We start from the raw sequence: 23,985 nt of genomic DNA on the forward strand, positions 1-23,985 counted from the left end.
TTAAAGAAAGTTTTGGGTTCTTTAGGATGACATTGAATCTGTAAAGCAAAATGAGTAGAATGAATATCTGAATAATATTGAATTTTCCATTTAATGAAAATAGTATGTGTTTCTACTTACATATACCTTGTTAAATTTATCTCAGCTATATTTTATTTTAAGGGTTTTCCTCATTTTTTCTTAAATTTAATACTAGATATTTTAAGTCTTTTGATGCTATTATAAATAAAACTGATTTTTAAATTTTATTTATTTTAATTTGTTTTGTTTTGTTTTTTAAGTAGGTTCTATGCCCAATGTAGAGCCTTACATGGGGCTTGAACTCACAACCCTGAGATCAAGACCCGAGCTGAACCAAAAGTCAGATGCCCAACAGACTGAAAAACCCACACACCCCTAAATTTTATTTTTAACTACTTGCTTGCTACCACTATATAAAATGCAATTGATTTTTGTTTAATATCCCTATAAGCAATATGTGAGGGTTTTTATTTCTCTGTATCATTAACAATACTTGTTATTTTCCGTCTTCTTATATCCATCCTATTGAGTGTGAACTGGTATCTTGTAGTTTTGATTTGCCTTTCCCTGGTAATTAATGATATTGAGCATCATTTTATAAGCTTATGGCCAACTTATTTATCTTCTATGGAGAGATATCTACTCAGATAATTTGCCTATTTTTAAAATTGAATAACTTGTCTTTTTATTATTGAGTAATGAGAGTTCTTTATATTCTAAATAGCAACTTAAGATATTGATGATTTGTAAATATTTTCTCCCATTCTTTGGCTTATATTTCACTTTCTTGATGGCATAATTTGCAGTGAGACAGTTTTTAATTTTAGTGAAGTCCTATTTATCTATTTTTCAGGTGTTATATCTAGCAACTATTGCCTAATTCAAGATCAGGAAGATAGTCCATTACTATTTGAAGTAATTATTTACATGGCTAGAGTTAGGTCTACATTTTTACTATTTTGTCTCTGTCAGTCTCTTTTAATTTCTCCCTTTCTGCTTTCTTTTGGATTATTTAAATATTTTATTTGGAATTCTATTTTAAATTATGTATATAACCTATATTAAATTACCTATTGATACTTTAGCTCATTTATTTTTTAATCTCATGTGTTTTTAAGTAACTGCTCTAGAGTTTGCAATAAGCATGCTTTACTTTGCAGTCCAACTAGGATTAATATAACACTTGATTTAAAATGTTGAAATCTTCACAATATGTAGGTTTAATAAACTACTGCTGCTAAGAACAAGCTGTATGCCAAAGTCAGAATTTTTGTTTTGCATTTTTCAAGGAGATTTTGATTTTATTTATTTTTCATATGAGTAGAGTTGACACACAATGTTATATTAGTTTCAGGGCTACAGCATAGTGATTCAACATCTTTGTATGTTATGCTTTGCTCACTGCAAGTGTAGCTACCATTCCTCACCATACAATGTTACTACTATAATACCATTAACTATATTTTCTACACTGCACCGTTTATTTGTGACTTATTTATCCTACAACTGGAAGCCTAGGCCTTCCATTCCCATTTTTTAAATTTAATTAATTAATTTATTTTACAGAGAGAGAGGGGAGAAACAGAAGGAGAAAGAGAAAATCTTAAGCAGATTCCATGCCCAGTGTGGAGCCCAGTGCAGGCCTGAGATCATACCTGAGCCAAAATCAAGAGTCTGACATTTAACTGACTAAGCTACCCAGGAGCCCTATTTAGGTTTTTATTTAAATTCCAGTTATGTAAAATACTGTATAATATTAGTTTTGGGTGTACAATATAGTGATTCAAAACTTTCATTAAACATTCAGAGCTCCTAACAAGTGCACTCCTTAATCCCCATGATTGATATAACCCATCTCCCCACCCACCTTCCTTCTGAAAACCATCAGTTGGTTCTCTATGTTTAGGAGTCTGTTTCTGTGTTTACCCCCTCTCTCTTTTTCCCCCTTTGCTTGTTTGTTTTGTTCCTTAAATTCCACATATAAGTGAAATCATATGGTATTTGTCTTTCTCTGATCTTTGCATAATATTCTCTAGCTCTATCCAGGTCATTGCAAATGAGATATCACCTCACACATGTCAGAATGGCTAAAATCAACAACAAGAAACAACAGTTATTGGCAAGGATGCAAAGAAAGGGGAGCCCTCTTGCATTGTTGGTGGGAATGCAGACTGAGGTAGCCACTCTAGAAAACTTTAACTTTCCTCAAAAAGTTAAAAATAGAACTACTTTATGATCCAGCTATTGCACTACTAAGTACTCAGCCAAAGAATACAAAAATACTAATTCAAAGGGATACATGGAACACCAATGTTTACAGAAGTGTTATCTACAATAGGTAAATTATGGAAACGGCCCAAGTGTCTATCAATTGATGAAAGGATAAAGAATATATGGTGTATATGTGTGTGTATATATATATATACATACATAAATATATTAATATATAATGGAATATCACTCTGCTATAAAAACGTCAGGAATCTTTTAATGTAATTGCAAATATTTTAGACTGCAGATATAGTTTCCATTGCATATTCTGCTTTGTTTTATTTTATTTTGTTTTTACAACTTTTTAAAGTGTAAAGAAAAAAAAGCAATTTTTAGGTTGAGGGCTATATATTTAGAAGCTGCAGGCTGGATTTGGCCCATCACCAGAGGTTTGCTTTATGCTGTCATTATAGATTTTACATGAATGTACCTTATAAATTATAAATATACATATAAATTGTAAAGAAAAAAGAATGAGTGTTTATATTTATCCAATGGTATAACATTTCCTATGTTCATCATGCTTTTTAAAGACACAGACTTCCAAATTGTAACATATCCTATCTGCCTGGGGAATTCCTTTTTTTTTTTTGCATGGGATATTCAATGTCAAAACATATTCTCTAAAGTTTTCTTATATCTAAATATCTTCTTTTGCGTTTAGCCAAAATTTCCTTGAGGAAAAAAATCTTTAGAAGGAATATTGCAATAGCATGAGGATTGTATACTCTGAGTTCCTCTTTACCTTCCTTAAAGAAGCCTATAGCAACTCAACTGGGTAACTTTGCCTACATGAAGGAAATACTGTTGGACACCATCCTTTGGGTAATACCAATTATTGGGAAAACAAAGTCAAGATGATAAAAGGAGATCTGACCTAATCTCCCTCATGAGAGGATTGGTAAAACAGAATGTATAATCTGAACATGTATCCCTAGGGCCCAGCAGAAGTACCATAATAGCTCACTGACACACCAAGTAAGGACTATTATGGGTGGAAAAACAAAAATCAAAAGCAAAAACAAATTCTGGGGGAACTTCAGATATTAGAGTCAATGTCAAAATTTTAAAGAGGCAAGAATGGTGATACTTACCACATTCCCATTTAAGTTTCATCTTGGCTGATGCAAAAGGTAAATGTCTGTTGGAGAAACACAGTGGAGTATCTTAAATCTAATCATATCATCATTCCAATGCTGCTGTTCTTCCAGATATAGTTTGATTATAGGAACAAATCAATTTAGCTGGCAAGCAGCTATTGACCTGACAAATACTTTTTCTCCATTGCAATAAGATAAAAAAGCACAAGAAGGTTGCTTTTACCCGGCAATCCCAGTAGTAAAATTGTATCATTTGCCTCAGGATTATCTAACTTATATCCAGGGCTACCACCACTCTATTTCTTTTTTTCCTCAATTAGAGAAAAAAAAAAGTTTCATTATGTGGACATATTAGAAAAAACTGCACATTGAGAAGTACAGTTAGAAAATATGCACTCTGAGGGGAGATGGACAAATCTGATAAAACACATATTTTTGTGTGCTTCCTAGGGGCAGATGCAGCCCATTCCAGAGCACAGAGCTGAGTGAGCTGAGAGCAGACTGGATTTCAGTTAGCCCTCATTCCCCTAGCTCAGTGCCTTTGTGCAGTTCACAAACTGCATTGCCATGTGACAAACTAAATTCTTTAATACAATTCAGATATCAAGGAATTTCAACATTTAACTGGTCAATAAAATAAATCACAACATAATGATACTATATATATGTGTGTGTGTGTGTGTGTGTGTATTTTTTAATTAATTCATTTATTTATTAGATACAGAGGGGGAAGGGAAGGGCAGAGGGAAAGAGAATCTCAAGCCCACTCCTGGCTTAGTACAGAGCCCTAACCAGGGATCGATCTCATAACCCTGAGATCACGACCTGAGCCAAAATCAAGAGTTAGATGTTAACCGACTGAGCAAACCACTTACCCCATAATGATACATATTTTAAGAACAGGATTACAGGAAATAGTAAGTAAGAGAGAATTTTCTGAATGGCCAAAGATCTGCAACATGCCAGGTTCTTTCTTCTTCTAAGGGAGTGGATAAAGATACTGTAAACTTGTGTTCTCAAACACTAAGTAAGAGACCTCCTGATTGATTTTTGAAGAATATATATCACATTTCAGGGGATTGTTCCCAATGCATTTCCTGAATCACACCCTAAGTTGCCACCTTTCTAGACAGCCTCGTGCCAGTTAGGGTCCTTCAGCTTGTCCAAGCTGTATTTGCACTTATATCCAAATGATACAATGTGCTCAAAATTTCTATGCTCACGGATGCTCAATTTGAAACATGTTCTTAATAATAAAGTTGATAGAGTGTGTAATGTGAATATTTATATATTTTAATGAATTATCCTTGCCACTGTGTCTCTTTCAATATTTTATATATTTTGGTGGTTAATTTTATAATTAACTACAAAATTGCTCTTTGATTTTTCAGAATGTAAGAATGATAGAACTTAAAAAGGAATATACATGATCTAGAAATTCTGGATCTAGATTGTTTGCAGTAACTTATAAGAATTTAGTTTTTTCCCTTGAGAAGAGTGACTGTGTTTTTAGTCATAAAAGGGATAGTTGTATTATATGGAGTGGAAACATTTTTTTTGTGTGTGTTTCTGTGTTGGAGCAAGATCCAAAGTATAAAATGGATTCATATAAATGTTGGACAGCTAAAGGGATATTTGTTCCTTTTTCTGCCAGCATCTAAATATACTTTTTATTTATGTGGCATTCCAAGATAAAGAAAAGTTAAGACTAGAGTCCCATATTAATTTATTTTTAAACATCTGCAAACTATAGCTTCTGCAAATATCTAAGTATAATCAACTAGATTCTTCCCCTCAGGAATTTAAAATATAACAAAGATGCTATAGATTGAGGAGCCTCTTGACACAGTAGCAAGCATCCAGGGCTATGAGGTCATGCAATATAGTAGGGAATGTGCAGTGGCAGTGTCCAAATGACAATATCTGCAGTGGATGACCATTCCTGTGTATAGTGGTTACTTGGTTCCTGGAAAACATAGTTCCCTGATATACTTCCTTTGCATTTATTTTCTACTTATGTTTATGAAAGTATCTTTCTATTTGCCCTTATATTCCTGATTAAAATGTGCCTGTAATTTTCCAGGGAATGGTTGTTCAACTGTTAGAATTCTATGATGGAACCCTATGGAGTTTTATTGATAGAAGGACTTTAATTAGTTTCACTTCCTTTACTTGTAATTAGAGTATTAAGATTTTCAAATTCTTCTAATGTCCACTTTTGATAAGCTATATTTCCAGATACTGTTTCCAGTTTGGTAGCATACATTATTCCACATATAATTGATAAACTATATTTGTCTAAAAATTTCCAGATATTCAATTTATTTTAATTTTTAACTTCATTGACATAAAAATCTTTCACTCTCTGTTTTTGGTCTCTCTTTTATTTAATCCCAACATTGGTCATTTGTGCCTTCCTCTTTCTCTTTTGTTCTCTCTTATTCAGTCTGTATCTTTCTGTCTCTCTCCTTTTCTCTTTGGCTCCCTGTCACTTCTACTTTCCTCTCTCTAGCTTGCTTTTGTTCTCAGTCTTAGTCTCTATTTTCAGTTCATCAGATTTGCTTGGCATTTATGAACTTTATTAGCATTTAAAAAAAGATTTTATTTATTTATTCATGAAAGACAGACAGAAAGAGAGAGAGAGAGAGGCAGAGACACAGGCAGAGGGAGAAGCAGGCTCCACCCAGGGAGCCTGATGCGGGACTTGATCCTGGGACTCCAGGATCATGCCCTGGGCTGAAAGCTGGCGCTAAACCACTGAGCCACCTAGAGATCCCTTTATTAGCATTTTGAAAAGAAAATTTGCCTCATTTATGCTGTTTATTTTTTTGTTTTGTTTTCTGTTTATTAATCTCTGGTGTTGTCCATATTATTTTCCTTATATTTTCTTGGTTTTCTTTATTTTTTTTTTTTAAGATTTTATTGATTTATTCATGAGAGACACAGAGAAGCAGGGACACAGGCAGAGGGAGAAGCAGGCTCCATATAGGGAGCCCAATGTGGGACTCCATCCTGGGTCTCCAGGATCATGCTCTGGGCCAAAGGCAGGTGCTAAACCGTTGAGCCACCCAAGGATCCCTCTTAGTTTTCTTCTTTTGTCATTATTTTCCTATAATGGTTGCTTATCTCATACAATTTGGGTCTTTCTCCTTTATGTTGTCTTATTTAATAGCATATTTCTCTCAAATCCCCATGTTAGTTTTATCACGTGTTCTTCATATTTTAATTAATATTTACTTTAAATAATTTATAATTTTAGTATCTTTCTTTCTTTGGCTTAAGCTATATAGATGAATATTTATTAATTTTCAAACACATGGGTATTTTCTAGTTTTCTATTGTTATTACTACCCTACTTCCACATGGTCAAAATCATGCTCTCAAATATATAGAAAGCAGATCCTACCTACATGGAAATGTTTCACAAGCACTTAATATATATGTATATTTTTGTTTTTGTTTTTTTTTTAATTTTTATTTATTTATGATAGTCACAGAGAGAGAGAGAGAGAGAGAGAGAGGCAGAGACACAGGCAGAGGGAGAAGCAGGCTCCATGCACCGGGAGCCCGATGTGGGATTCGATCCGGGGTCTCCAGGATCGCGCCCTGGGCCAAAGGCAAGCGCCGAACCACTGCGCCACCCAGGGATCCCTATTTTTGTTTTAATATCAGAGAATCATTATTAAGTGGGATAAGAAAAGATTTTATATTTTATATTAGTAATGTAATATTGCCTACTTGATGTGCTAAATACTGAATATATTTATAAATATTTCCTAGAAAAGTTATAGATTCATGTATTTCTCCTTTATTTCTGACAATATTTGTTTCATTTATTTTGAGATACTTCTAGCTGCTTAAAACTTTACAATTTTGTATTTTCCTAATATAGCAAAACTTTAGAAAAATTATGCAAATGACACATCAGAGAAAGGGCTGGCATCTAAGATCTATAAAGAACTTATCCGGGATCCCTGGGTGGCGCAGCGGTTTGGCGCCTGCCTTTGGCCCAGGGCGCGATCCTGGAGACCCGGGATCGAATCCCACGTCGGGCTCCCGGTGCATGGAGCCTGCTTCTCCCTCTGCCTGTGTCTCTGCCTCTCTCTCTCTCTCTCTCTCTGTGACTATCATAAAAAAAAAAAAAAAGAACTTATCCAATTCAACAGCCAAAAAAAAAAAAAAAAAGCCAGTCAGGAAATGGGCAGAAAACATGAGCAGATATTTCTCCAAAGAAGAGACACAAATGGCTAACAGACACATGAAATGCACAGTGATGCTCCACATCACTTAGCATCAGGGAAATACAAATAAAAATCACAAGATACTACTTCATACCAGTCAGACTGCCTAAAATTAACAAAACAGGAAACAACAAATGTTGGCAGCAACAAATGTGTAGAAAGGGGAAACTTCTTACACTGTTTGGAATGCAAGTTGGTGCAGTCACTCTGGAAAATAGTATGAAGATTCCTTAACAAGTTAAAAATAGAGCTACCCTATGACCCAGCAATGGCACTAGTAGGTACTTACCCCAAAGATACAAATATAGTGATTCAAAGGGAAACTTGCACCCCAATGTTCATAGAAACAGTATCCACAATAGCCAAACTGTGGAAAGAGCCAAGATATCCATCAACATATGAAAGAATAAAGAAGATGTGGTATATATATATATATATATATATAATGGAATATTACTCAGCCATCAGAAAGGATGAATAGTTACCATTTACATTGATGTGGATGGAACTGTAGGATATTATGCTGAATGAAGTAAGTCAACAGAGAAAGACAATTATCATATGGCTTCATGCATATGGGAATATAAGAAGTAGTGCAGAGGATGATAGGGGAAAGGAGGGAAAACTGAATGGGAAGTATCACAGAGAGGAAAAAAAAACATGAGGGACTCTTAACTAGAGGAAACAAACTGAGGGTTGCTGGAAGGGAGGTGAATAGGGGGATGGGGTAATTTGGTGTGAGGAATTAAGGAGGGCACATGATGTGATGAGCACTGGGTGTCTTCTTATGTCAAAGTATCTAAGTTTTACTGGTCTCCAAACGTTTTATTTCAACCATCTAATTTTTTTTTTTTACTTTGTCTAGAATGTGAGCTTGACCCCACCCCCAAAACCTGGAAGATTTTATTCCATTAATTCTGGCTTCATAACCTCTGGTCTCATTCTTACTCCTGGGAAATCAATTTTATGTTTGTTTTAAACTTTTATTGTTAACATTTTTAGATATATTTATAAGGAATATAAACTATTCCATATATTTCTCCTCTCTCTCTGTAACTCCAGTGAACATATGATTTATGTTTTACTGTATCCCTTCTGTGTCATTTTCTTTTTTCGTTTTCCATCTTTTATCCCACCAACTTAATTCTGCCTATTTTCTTATCATATGTCTTTTGTTCTTTTAATTTTCTTTTTTAAAAATATTTTATTTATTTATGTGAGAAAGAGAGAGAGTATAAGCAGGGTGAGGGACAGAGGGAGAAGCAGACTCCTTGCTGAGTGGGGATCCCATTATGAGGCTCAATGCAGGGACTCTGGGATCATAACCTGAGCCGAAGGCAGATGCTTAGCTGACTGAGCCACTCAGGTGCCCCTAATTTTATTTTATTTTTAAAATTTTATTTATTTGAGAGGGGGGGAGAGAGAAAGAGAGAGAGAGAGAGAGAGAGAGAAGAGAGAGAGAGAGAGAACATGTGTGAGGGGTAAAGGGGAAGAGAGAGGGAAAACATCTCAAACAGATTTTCCACTGAGCTCAGAGCTCAAGGCAGGGCTGGATCCCATGACCCATGAGATCATGATCTGAACCAAAACCAAGAGCTGGATGCTTAACCGACTGAGCCACCCAGGCAACCCTGCTCTTCTAATTTTCTATTTAATTGTATCTAATTTATTGCCAAACTCTTCCATTAATTTCCTAATATTAATTAATATATTTTTCAATTCTGGAATTTCCATTTACTACATAGCTTCCCATTCTTTGATGGCATTGTTTTTCTTTTTCAAAAAATTTGAATTTATTAATGTGATTTATTTTGAGGTCTCTACTAATTTTTATGGCTTTATTGTGACTAGTTGTTTTTTGATTTTCATTACTAATAACGTCTCATCATAAGCCTTTTAAATTGAGTGTCATACATTATATGTGAAAAAATTAAAAATTATGCTAGCCTTGGGATTCTCTCTTTGAAGATTTATAGTAGCTTCTTGCAGATGGCTAGAGGCACTAACAATACTGATAATCAGATGGATGTTTTGAATATATATACTTCACTGCTTGTGAGGGCTGTATTTTTTTTTTTGGTGGTGAAATGGAAAGAAATTTATTGAGGCCAACACTGGGAAGATAGTGGTGTAGTGTCTCAAAGACTATCTCTGCAAAGGCCATACTTTTTTCAAATTTGACTATGCTCTTGGGTTATTGTTTTTAGGGGTTCCAAATAAACCATGGAAGCTTTACTTAATAACCTATTTGTTGGCACAAAACATTCAAACCTAGTCCCTGGAGACACTTGATGCCTCTGCTTATCTTCTTAGCCTCCCAGTGAGTCATTTTCACATTAAAATCAATTTAAAAAAATAAATAAAATCAATTAAAGACTCTTTTTTGGATAATCATATGAGTTGCTCATACTGAAGTGCTTTTGAGAGTGAGCAAGGGGTACTAACAACAAAGTATATTTATACAGAAAACTACAGAATAGTTTTACTTAAAAACTAGTTTATCTATATGGCTGATATATGTTTCCTGGTGTGTGTGTATATCTGTGTGTGTGTGTGTGTGTGTGTGTGTGTAGTGTGTGAAAGTGCATATGGGTATTACTGTTCTATAAATTTTACTCCCTTTAAGTTTTCTCAAATCCCATGTTAAGACAGATCAAGAGTAAGATAGATCTATAGGTAGGTAGGTAATAATGATCTATCATTTAATCATTCTTTTGGCCTTTCCCAATTTCATAGGTGAAAAGGGCATTTCTTTGTTGAAGTAATTTGCATTTTATTGGTTCTTTTTTTAAAGATTTTATTTATTTATTCATGAGAGACAGAGAGAGAGAAACAGAGACACAGGCAGAGGAAGAAGCAGGCTCTCTGCAGGGAGCCCGATCTGGGACTCGATCCCAGGACCCCAGGATCATGCTCTGAGCTGAAGGCAGATGCTCAACCACCATATATCCCAACATTTTATTGGTCCTTGATGAATTTGAACATTTTAATAAGTTTACTGGCAATTCACATTTCACTATTTCATCATATCTCCTTATATGGGTACCAAATATTGCTGTCATTCATTCTGTTTAATCATATAGTTTATTGACTTAAAATTAGTGTCTACTATTCAATTATTATAAGAATACAATACATTTTAAATCTAAAAAGTATTTTCTAGTAAAAAATGGTAACCATTAAACTTAACAAGCGGCTTTTGTTTAATTTTAAAATAATTGTTAGCATATTCTATATCAAATAGAAAGCAAAGAGGATGATGATGAGTTTACCATGTGGTTTCAAGATTTCATTAATATTACATATCCTTATACCACCTTTAAAGCTCTGTATATACATTTTCTGAAACATCAGCATAATTTTCTTCACCACTACTGTGAATTTTTAAGAACTGATTTGCTCATTCTTAGCTTTGCATTGATTAAACAAACAAACAAACAAACAAACAAACAAAAAAACTTAGGTTGAAAGTTACAGAGATGAAATTAGAAAGGAAGACTTTTTTTTTTCTTGGTTGAGATTTATGTGTTGTATTTCCTAATGACTTGTTCATTCCAACAAATAATGACCCAATTCTCTCTGACAGAAATCCCTTAGAGTGTTTCTACTATCTCATGAATAAATAGTGTTAATTCTTCATGTAGCATAGAATTACACTATGGTGTAAATGAACTTATTGCGAATAATTTGTAACTGCTGCAAGTTCCTGTCAGAACACTGTCAAGATGCATTTGGCAAATCTTCCCAGATAATTGGTAAACAGAAAAAGCTAATTACATTTGGGACAATCAAAATGTGAATGCATGCAAATCTAATCAGAGGATAAAATGCTCTAAAAATGCTTTGTAAATCTTTAAGTGGTTTCTACTGTGTTCCATGTTACACATGACACGAGTCAACATACAGTCTCCAGACTACCACATGTAACTTTAGAGAGAAAAAAAGTACTGGTGAAATGAAAGGACAGCAGTTGAGTCACTCACAAGAAATAACTCTTTGTTGAATACACTGTATTTTCAAAAAGACAGATAGCTTGTAAGAAACCCGCTCCTTGTACTTCTGAAGGTGTTGAAGTTAACTGCCCTGTGTGACTTTTTTAGTGCCCAAGAAATGATAGCAGTCAAGGGAAACACAAAATCTTCACAAAAATGTTAGTGAAGCTGGAGGCTGAAAAATTATTGATCAAGCTGTGATCCTTCATTTGAATATTGCCCTTTGAATAGGAGTATTTGAAGCTAAGGTCAAGGTGGGGAATATTAGAATCCAGGATGAATCTCCTTGCATATCATCCATATTCCACTGATGTAGAAGTATAGGCAGTTGAAACATTTTAGAAAAGAATTCTTATTTTGAGTCTTTGGGCCCTCAGCTTCAGGTGATCCATAAACACGCTGAATGTTTATATATATAGCATGTATGTGAGGGTTTATGTGTATGTACTCATGTATCCAGAGATAGGACTCATGGCTTCATCAATTTTTCAGAGTGGTCATGATCACCAAAATATAAGACATACACCCAGGTTTAAAATCATTACTCTTAGTCTTTAAGGAAAATTAACCAATTATGGTAACATATCCTTTTCAAAGGATTTTCACATCCAACAAATAGGTTTAGCAATTCTCCCAAATTTCCAGTAGAAGTAGTTGTATTTGTAAATCTACTTACTGTATGTTTAAATGCACAATTAGATAAGCCATGGGACACTTGAAAATGACATGTTAATCCATAGCAAAGTAAGAGTGTATGAAAGTATTCCTTTGCTCTAGGGAGGGGAGAGGTTATGAAAATTTCTTCATGGGTATATATGTCTGTGTTTGTGCATATGACTGTATGTGTGTGCCTATTAGGAGCAGTCTGAGGGATGCCTGGATGGCTCAGCGGTTGAGTGTCTGCCTTTGGCTCAGGGCATGTTCCTGGTCCTGGGATTGAGTCCCACATCGGGCTCCCTGCATGGAGCCTACTTCTCCTCCTGCCTGTGTCTCTGCCTTCCTCTGTGTCTCTCCTGAATAAATAAATAAGTAAAATCTTTTTAAAAAAGAAAAAAAAAGATCAGTGTGATTTGATAATTGTGGGAGAGGGCAGGTTATATTAGCTATAGAATAAAACTTGAGTCTTCATCTTGAAAGTCATTTTTTCCCCTTTATGTCCACTACTAATTAGCTGTTCTGTCTCCATCTCTGTCTCTGCCTCCCAGTCTGTATCACATCTAAAACATGTGTGTATGTTACATAAAAATTATACCTGATACAACGACCTGATTTGCTATATCATTGCCATTTATTTTGTTTGGGTTCAAGTCCTTTCGATTATACGTTTGTTTATATTAACTGCTATATACTTGCTGGTCTTTCTAAGGTGGATAATTGAGACAGGGCAAGTTAATTGTTTTTAAGCTTAAAAAAACAGATTCATCTGAGATACTATTTCTAAATTTTGGGGAAATGCAAACATAATTTATTATGATTATGATAATTATGATCATCTACCTGCTATACCTAAAATAAAAATAAACCATCCTGTACACTTCAGATTCTTGATGTTTCACAGAAACTACTTATATTCATGAATTTCTTTGGTCCAGGGAACAAAAATTTAAGTGTGTTTTAGGTACTCTCATATAAGTTACTTATCATGCATCTAACATATAAGATACTATACTAATGTCTCATACTTCCAGTCTATAGGGTCTCTGTGCTAATAAATATTTTGCCTTATTAAAGGCAACTGCTTTTTTTGTGTGTAAAAGGCACTTTGTCAAACTTCCAAAACTGTTTCTTAAAATAATAGAAATCTTCCAAGCTTATAAAATGCTATCATTCTCTCATCATCTATTTTCAGAGAGAAATTATTTCTTGGAATCTTTCAGTGTTAGCACAGTAGGAAGAAACCCACTACACAGATGACACTTGGAGCTTCCAACTTGTTAAACTTATTTTGTAAAGTCCCATCACAGCTTTATGAGAGCAATGAATTGGCTACACTCATCGCTGTCCCCCACCACATTTATTACACTTAAGTGTAAAAGTAACAGCTCCCTAGTGAGCCTTTGCTACAGCTGGGCAACAGCAACACAGATTTAAATAACAATAAAAAGTATATAATAAATTATAATAACAATAATAATAGAAAGTTCCTTTATTGTTATTCCATATATCAGGACTTTTCTTTATATATATATATATATATATATATGTTAAAGTACATATACTGTACTTTATATGTACATACATGTTTTCTCTTGCAAAAAGAAAACAAATGGCAAACTTAACCAAAAATATAACATTTGCTTCAGGCTTACTAGGTATATTTCTTGCCCTAATCCTAGAATCAGCCATTTCTCCAATGAAGCCCAATTCATATTGTTAAGGAAAAGATTTAGTAATTAAAAATGTAAGTACTAGGTTTTGCTCATTCCTGCCAGAGTGTCATGGTTTCCATGCCATCTCAGCTAACATGGCAAGAAAATATATGTGTATATACTAGCAAGCACATATAGTCATAACTATAAGTATTTCTCTATGTAACCATCTGTACCTATATTAAGTTAACATAAATTCAAACTGATATCTCCAATTCTAATCTATTGTCACATGGTTCGGTCGAACATCTTCCCCTTGCTCATCTATAATGTCCCACACCAATAGTGAGAAGCCTGCCTCTCACAGTCCACAATCCATTTACACAATTGTTTAACTCCAGTATACACATAGTGGTATCCACATTGTTAACCCATATCTCCATGTAAAACAACTTTATCAACTAGAGTGCACTGCTATGTACAGTTCCACATGCCTTTAGTTTAACAGACTCTACTCATTTCTGAAGTTACTTAGGTCAGCATTATTTTCCCCATATCCTTTAATGAATTGTTTCCTGAATTTTTAATACAGTTCAATTGATTTGTACATTTTCCATTCCATCTGGGAATTCTCTGGTCTCCAAAACGATTCTTTTTAATTTGCATATATTAAGTTTCACTCTTTGTGGTATAAAGACTCATGGATTTTTGACATATAGTGTTTTGTACCTACCACTTTAGTATCATAAAATAGTATTACAGCTCTAAAAAATCACCCATGCTTTAGCCACCCACTCTTCCACTCTCCCTGATCCACTGGCAACACTACCATCCGTAGTGGGTTGAATACTGCTATATTTTCAAAATGGGGTTCAGGTGATGTAATTAATTGAAAGACTTAAAGATTAGGAGATTATCCTGAATTATACAAGTGGGCACCAAATCCAATGACAAGTGTCTTATACAAAACAAGCAGCAGGAAGACACACAGAGAAGTAGCAGTAATGTGATAACTGACGCAAAAAGTCGGGTGATATGTTTACCAATCAAGGGATATCTGGAGCCTGATACTGGAAGCCAGATGCTTCCAAATGTTGAAAGAGGCAAAGAATGGATTGTTCCATAGTGCCTTTGGAAGATGTGCAGCCCTGCCAAAACCTTGATTTCAGACTTCTGGCCTCCAAAATTGAGAGAATAAATTTCTGTCATTTTAAGCAACAAAGTTTTTGGTAATGTATTATGGTAGCCACAAGAGACTAATATACTATCATTGTAGTGTTACCTCTTTCAGAATGTCATATAGTTGGATTCATATAGCATGCAGCTTTTAGACTGACTTCTTTCGTTTAGTAGTATGCGTCTAAGATTCATCTATGTCTTTTCATGGCCTGATTGTTTCTTTTTATTGCTAAATAAAACACAGCTCTATTGTATGGATGTTTCAGTTTGTTTACCCATACATCTACTGAAGGACATCTCAAGTTACTTTTTTTTTCAATTATGAATAAAGCTGTTATGAACATTCATGTGTCGATTTTTGTGTGGATAGAGGTTTTCAAATCAGCTGAGTAAATACTTAGGAGTGTGTGATTGCTAGTGTGTATGGCAAGACTATGGTTAGTTTTATGAGAAACGGATAAAGTGTTTTCTAATGTAGGAGTAGCATTTTGAATTCTCACTCGTAATGAATGAAAAGCCCTTATTGTTCTGTATTTTTATCTGCAATTGAATCTTGTGATGTTTTAGGTCTTAGCCTTTCCAATAAGTGTGTAGTGTTATCTCACTGTTGTTTAATTTGAAATTCCCTAATAACAAATGATGCCAATCCTTTTGTATATGCTTATTTAATATTGGTATATCTTCTGTGGTAAGATATTGGTTCATATGTTTGCTAGTAGGTTTTAAATTGTTTTTTTTTGTGCAGTATTAATAGTTTTGTGCATAATTTGGACAGAAGCCATTTTTTTAAATATGCATTTTTTACATATTTTCTCCTAATATGTAGCTTGTTTCTTCATTCTCTTTACAGTGTCTTTTGCAGAAGAAGAGTTTTACATTTTAATAAATTCTGACTCACCTTTTTTTTCATGGTTCATGATTTTGGTTTTCTATATAAAAACTCATCACCAATTCCAAAGTCATGTAATATTTTCCATGCTATCTTTTGGACATTTTAGTATTCTGTTTTTAGGTTTATCACCCATTTTTAGTTACTTTTTGTGAAAAGTGTCAGGTGTATGTTTATGTTGGTTTATCTATGCATATATTTTCATATGGACTTCCAATTATCCCAACATCATTTGTTAAAATGACTTTCAATTCTCCATTGAATTGTCTTTGATCCTTTGTCAAACTCGATTATATTTGTGTGCCTATTTCCAGGTTCTGGATTCTGTTCCATTGATCTATGTTTCAACTCTTCTACCAAACCATGGTGTCTTCATTACTGTAGTTCTAGAATAAACCCTGAAATTGGGCAATGTGAGCCCTCTCTCTTCTTCCCTAATTTCCTTCTTTCACCATCCTCCTCCTCTTCCTATTCTTATTCCTTGTCTTCCTCTTCATGTTCCTCCATCCTTCCTCTTCCTCCTCCTTCTTGCTGTGTTATCTATCCAAGGTCTTTGACCTTTTCATATAGACTTAGAATAAGTTTTTTATTATCTGAAATATAGCTTTTTATGATTTTGATTGGTATTTTCTTATCTGTACATCAAGTTAGGAAGAATTGACGCCTTAAAAATATTTAATCTTGCATACATTTTAATAAACTTAAAAAAGTCTCTGAAAAAAAAGTTACTTAATATGAGGTCTAATTTTTAATAAATAGCAGGATGTAGACTTGAAACTTTAACAGTCTAGCCCCCAAACACAACTTTAAATATATATATTACATATACATATATAATATATAATTATATTCCTTTAATTACAGTAGTCATCACACTATTAATTTCCAATAGCCTGAGATCCCTGGGTGGCTCAGCGGTTTAGCGCCTGCCTTTGGCCCAGGGAGTGATCCTGGACTCCCCAGGATTGAGTCTCACATCAGGCTCTCTGCATGAAGCCTGCTTCTCCCTCTGCTTGTATCTCTCTCTCTCTCTCTCTCTCTCTCTGTCTCTCATAAATAAATAAAATCTTTAAAAAAAATTTCCAATAGCCTAAACATGTTTCAAGTATATGGCTATCTGTTTAATTTTTGTTTCTCCAACATTTAGTTAAGTATGTCACACATATTGCAAATATCATTGTTTACTACATTTTCCACTGCTATCAGCCCTGCTCTGGACAATGCATCCTCTAAATAACGAGTCTCAGGGAGGCACTTATCTTCTATTACTGTTCACTTGCAACCTAGTTGCAGCCAGTTTGATCATTAAAATAGTAATAATAATAAAATAAAAGTCAACCAAATATTTTTACTTCTCCAATTAAAATCCCCCTAAAGTGATCTATTGAAATTAAAAAATTAAATATAAATATGCAGCATGGCTTATGAAGTCCTGTGCTACCTGAATCTGTTGCCTCTCTGACCTGCGGTGGAAAACCTATTCCTCTCTTCCAGCATATCATTCTTTTTCTAGTCCTTGAAATAGCTCGGTTCATCCTTTAATAGACTTTTGCATTAACTATTCCTTCTGCCTGATATTTTTCCCTTAAATATATACAAAGGAGGCTCCTTGTCATGCAGATCTCAATTCAAACATCATTTCCTCAAAAAAACTTCACTGACCCCCCTGTCTAAAACAACTGACCAACCTCTTCTGGCCCCCATGGTATCTGTACACTATCTTCAGGTGACCACATCAAAAGTTTCAAATATACCTCTCTGCCAGAATGAACTAATCTCTGTTTTAAAGGAGAACATTTATTTCAAGTCTCAAACTGTAATATCCCTCTGCTTGCCAGATAGATTGTCCTAGATATTTTATAGGTATTTATAAATCAACATGTCTGCCTTAAGTTCTTTTCTACATTATTTTGTTTGAGTGAAAAGCCAATATGTGTTTTGAAAGAACAAACATATGCACATAGGCTTTTTTAAAAAAATTATTTGCATATTTTGCCTTTTTATTAAGGGAACAGAATCTTCTTGAAATCTGAAGAGATGGTTCATCCATATCTCTAAAGACTCAGTATTCCATTTGCAAATTTTAATGACACTTGTGCTCAAACAGTTTTGGAGTACTTTGTCATAACATGCTAACTGCTTTTAAATTCAGCATAATGAATTGCAAGGCATTCCCCTGTGAAAACAGTTTTGGAATAAATCTACAATATGATAAAAAAAATCTTACCAAAGGATTATGGTTAGGTTCACTGCAGAAAAACAAACCAACACCATTCCTCATATTATTTTGGATCTAAAGGAAGTTATATGTCAAAAGATATAGAAATATGACTCATCTTCCTTAGTCTTTCATGCTATCTATCTGGATATTAGAAAATCTGGTTGTGGTCAAAATGTGTAGTAAACTTAGATGATGTGGTTTTGTTCCTTTCCATTTTTGTGTGCTTAAAAAGGAGCAACTTATAATAGAGTTCTCCATATTAAAATATATCTAAACTCATTTGGAAATAGTCAAAAGGAAAGAGCAATTGGTTCTATCAAACACTGAATATTGAATACCTGAATTAGCTAAATAACATTTTCAAACAACATTTTCAGAGCACTATGAAGTGTCCTTGGCTGGGAATACAAAAGTCAAGAGAAAAGGAAATCTCTTTTAACAAGCTTGAAATCTAGAAAAGAAGCAAGTATCTAAATAGCCACTACAACATTATGTGGCATTTTCTGTAATGATGATAACTAGACCATATATGAGTTTAAATTTGCTTGGAGAAAATAGTTAAAGTTATCAAAGATGATAATTGATCTGGGAATGAAAGAATGAAATAGTACGTTTAGTGGAAAGTCAAGAGAAATCATTTGAAACAAAACATATAACAAACGAAAAGGAGTGGAGACACTGGCTCATCTTGTCATAAACATGAAATTTTAAATAGTTCGGTGTTGTTGGAAATGGAAATAGTGAAAAAAGAAACTAAGCTGACACTAAATCATGGAGTCTTATGTTCAGATGAAACATTCTGTATTTGCTTTTTAGGAACTTAGGAATATTGGTAAACATTTAAGTAGAGACTGACACAGTTGCATTAAGGGCTGAAATATCAAATTGCTGAAAATGTAGATGTTTATTTCAAGGGCAGAATGATGTAAGAATTGAGAAAAACAAAAATAGGAAATAAAAAAGTAAGAGGTTATCATAATATTCAAAATCCAAATTCAAAAAGTTATATGCTTGTGTTTACTGTACTATTATTTACAATAGCAAACCAAGTGTCCATCAATAGATGAATGAATACAGAAGATTGGTACACAGATAGACACACACATAATGAAATATGTCACAGCCAAAACAAAGGGTGAGATCATGTCATTTTTGACAACATGGATAGATCTAGAGGGAATTATACCAAGTCAAATAAGTCAGACTTAGAAAGACAAATACCATATGATTTCATTCATATGTTGAACCTAAAAAAATGAACAAACAAACAAAAAGCAGAAAGACTCATAAATACAAAGGACAAACTAATGGCTGCCAGAGGGAAGAGGTGGGAGGATGGACAAAATGGGTGAATGGGAGTAGGAAGTACAGGCTTTCATTATTGGAATTAATGTTATGGTAATAAATAAAAGGCACAGCATAAAAAATATAGTCAATGATACTGTGATAGCTACATTTGGGGCAAGTGCTAGCCACCACTGTGGTGAGCATAGTATAATATAGACTATTTTGTACACCTGAAACTAGTCTTAAATGTGTGGTAACTAACTGAAATTTAAATAATTAAAAACTAAAATAAAATAAAAAATGATAAAAAAATTATGACGAACTTCAAAGAAAGAATATGTGGAAATAAACGAAGACCACTCAAATATAAACAAAGAAAATCTATTCACAGCTTGTTATAGCAAGAGATTCAGCCATTATCACTAGCATTTGGCAGACAAACAAAGATATAAAAGAAATGAGAAATCTTTATAGTGAAAAAAAAAGAAAAAACATGGAAGGCTTCAGGTATGCTCTAATTAGAAGTTGTTGGCATGGGGAGTTGGAGTCAGGCTAGCAAGAAGGGGCATTCTATGTGATTGGATTGAAGAGCACATTTGGCTTTCTCTCCATAGTACTGAGTTGGAAACTGGGGCAAACATTATTGAAGTTGGCAAGTCCTTAACTTTGTTGGCTGATTACTACAAGGTTTCAGTTTGGCTCCCTGGGCTGGTAGCCTATAGAAGTTGTGGTTTGGCTATCTGGAGTGGTTAATGCCGAGATATCAGTCAGAGTTTTGTCATTAAATATGGTCATCTTTATCCTTTGTGTATATTTAGCTTCTCAAATGGGTAGATATAACAGTAGACTGCACCATTACATGACTTGAGTACTGATCGTATACGAATTGAGGAAGGACATCCAGGAGACAGAGCAGAGGAACAGGTTTGAATAGTAAGGACGCGTATTTACTGAATAATGCTACTTGCCAGCCACTTGACTGAGGTACATTTTATGTACCTCTTTTTTAACCTTTACCTCACATTTGAAGAAAAGGATAATGGCCAAAACAGGTTATTCCTAGCATAATAGGACTCCTAGAAGCAATGCAGAGATAATTACTGATCATATATATAGATCTAAAATTTTGAAAAAAATATTAGTCTGAGAATAAAATTCAACCATAATTTTCGGGTTTCTGATTTCCGGAAATTTAGCATTTTACAATCATATCCAGGATAACTTTAAAAACAAACAAACAACAAGAGCAAAAAAAGACCAAGTTGAGAACAGTGAAAAAGAAGGAAAGATAAAATTTATTTCCATTTCTTTCCCTTTAATCTTTGGACTTTTCGATAGTAGAGCTGGGGGGGATATACAGTGCTTCATTCTTTGTAAAAGACCATTCCTCATTCTCGGAGCCCAAAGTAGCATTAGACAAAGCAAGCAAGAAAAATGAGCTAGCTGCCCTTTCCAACAACAGGCCGACCTGTCTGCACTGCATGAATAATTGTTCACAGTGTCAAGGGGACTTACACATTATATTGACTACAGAAGAAACTTTCTGGATATGCTTACTAAGTGATCTTAAAAATGAATTAATCCAGACAAATTTTGAAGTAAACTTTGAAAGTAGTGAGAGTGTTTTTGTTTTTGTTTTTTTTTAATATCATCCTCTTGTGGCCATCCATTTCTGAAAGTATAACTGAGCTCTTTCCCACAGCTCAGTTAACAAGTCAACATGTTTACAGAGAACCTACTGTATGCACAATATTAAGGTCAAAATCCACAGAAATATAATGCAGGGCTCTTGTGCTTCAGGAGTTTAGAACATGAAGTAAGGGGTTGGAGGAGGTTAGCAGGAGGTAGAATATATTTATAAAAAGGAATCATTAATAACATAAGAATAAAAACATAAGAATAATATAAGAAAAATACCAATTAATTGATTGCAGAAAATTGTTCACAATATCTGATTACACCAGAAGAAATAACATCAGACTTTGTGTTTAGCAAAGTCATGAGAAAGGGAATAATAACCTTTTCTACTTGTTTAAAAATCGACACGGGACACATACTTTATTTCCTCTTCTAATATTTAAATGGCATTATTATTAGTAGTAGTAGTCCAGAAGAGTCAATTTTGAAAGTAGAGAATATATACTGACTATATTTTGAAGAAAAATATGTACTGAATAATACTTCCTGGTCAATCATTGTATCTGGCTTATTGTATACCTGTTTTATTTAATCTTTTCCATGAACCTGAAGAGTAAGTAATAAAAGGTACATTATTCAAATGAGAAAATAGAATCTTGAAAACACACTTCTAAGATGTCTAAAACTGGTGGTATCTCTAAAAGTCAGAGTTTGCATGAGGGCCCAGAGGTCATGTCTTACTGGACAGGTGAGCATTTAGAATATATTTGACTACAGATGAAGTGTGAGAGGAGGGGTGGGACTGATGAAGAAATCCCCATCCCATCCTGGAAAAGTAACTCATTTATTCATTTCTTTTTCTTTTCCTTAATTCTGAAGTTGAAAGTTGGAGACAAAAAAAATCCCTACCATTTTTGTAGTTGTTGATAAAAAAATTTGAATAGAGAAAATTCAAATCTAAAGTGCTAATTTATTGAACAAAACACAACGCACCTCCTGTGTGTCATGTACTACTCTACACAGCAGGTATATCACAATGAACAAGGAGTGTCTCTGAGAAGCTCGCATTCTAGTGGGGAGACTAACCAATAAACAGGAAAACAAATAAAACATTATTTAAGAATATGAAGTAAAATGCATCAAGAGGTGAGGAAGAATGTGCTCCTAGAGCAACTGTCAAACACATTTTTATTCATTTGGGCTTACTGATATGTATTTACATCAGTAAAACTCATCTTTTTTTTTTTTTTAACACTTCAATGAGGTTTGAGGAATTCAATCAGTTATATAATCACCCACACAATTAAGAAGTACCTCCACTACCTCCCAAGTTTACCCCATTCCCCTTGTAGTCAACCTCCTTTACATCACTCCCAGGCCCTGGCAACTTTTGATCTGATATCTGTTCCTATTCTTTGCACTTTCCAAAATACCAAATAAATGGAAACATTTAGTCTGTAGATTTTTTTTCCGGGTTCTGGCTTCATTCCTTAGTTTTTTGGACTTCTTTCATGTTGTAGGATATGTCAGTAGTTGGTTCATTTTTATTGTTGAACACATTTTGCTCCAACAGCGTATGAGAGTTCCAATTGTGTCACATCCTTGCCAACACTTTGTATTGCCTGTTTCATTTTATTTTTAATCCCAGCCTTTCTAGTAAATGTGTATGAAATCTCATTGTGAATTCAATTTGCATTTCCCTAATGACTACTGATAAACATTTTTTTCATGAGCTTATTTGCCATCTTTTTCTTGGGGGAAGTATTTGTTTACACTTTTTGTCCATTTGTTATTGAGTTGTTTTCCTCTCATTATTAATTTTAAGAATTCTCTATATATTCTTTATACATTTATTTATATTATAAAAATAATTTGTATATTATTAATGTATTTAGACATATAATCCTTTATATATTCATTAAAATGTCCATTTTGAGGGATCCCTGGGTGGCTCAACGGTTTGGCGCCTGCCTTCAGCCCAGGGAGTGATCCTGGAGTCCCGGGATCGAGTCCCACGTGGGGCTCCCTGCATGGAGCCTGCTTCTTCCTCTGCCTGTGTCTCTGCCCCTCTCTCTCTGTGTCTCTCATGAATAAATAAATAAAATTTTTTTAAAAAGTCCATTTTGAAATGTGTTTTGAAAATATTTTCTCTCATTTGTGCCTTACCTTTTTATTTTACATGTCTTTTAAAGATCTTTTTCAGCTCAACACTGCTTTTTAAATTTTACAAAGATATAAAAGATATTATCATATTTATTTTCTATCAAGTTAAAAAGAAAAACAACAACTTTGCCTGATCCAAAGTTTCTCTACATATTATCTTCTAGATGCTATTAATCATAAGCTTTACATTTTGGTCTATAATCTAATAACAGATAATGTTTATGTATGGTGAGTAGAGCAAGATAGGTCAAAGGTCTGTCTTTTTATTTATTTGTCTTCTTTTTCTTTAAAAAAGTTTGGACTAACTGTTCCAACAGTTTATGGTGAAAAAAATTATTTTCCATTGAATTATCCGGTATCTTTATTGAAATCAATTGATCATATAAATGGGTTTCTTGAACTCGACTTTTTTTCATTGATGTATATGTCTATATGACATGTCAAGACATAAGTTTTGATCAAATGCTCTGAGATTACATTAAAAAACGAATCTTTTGGCTAAGTCAGCAATCTTGGACGCCCCTCCACTTTGTTTTTAGACAAGTGATAAAACTGAATAGGTATTTCCCAACTTCTTTAAAAAAATGCATAAAATAAATTAAACTCATATAAAGATATACTTTAAAACAAAACAAAGAAACAAAAATAGACCCAGAGAATGTACCCTAGATGAG

Source organism: Vulpes lagopus, chromosome 12, assembly GCF_018345385.1.
Source record: "Vulpes lagopus strain Blue_001 chromosome 12, ASM1834538v1, whole genome shotgun sequence".
Classification (NCBI taxonomy): domain Eukaryota; kingdom Metazoa; phylum Chordata; class Mammalia; order Carnivora; family Canidae; genus Vulpes; species Vulpes lagopus.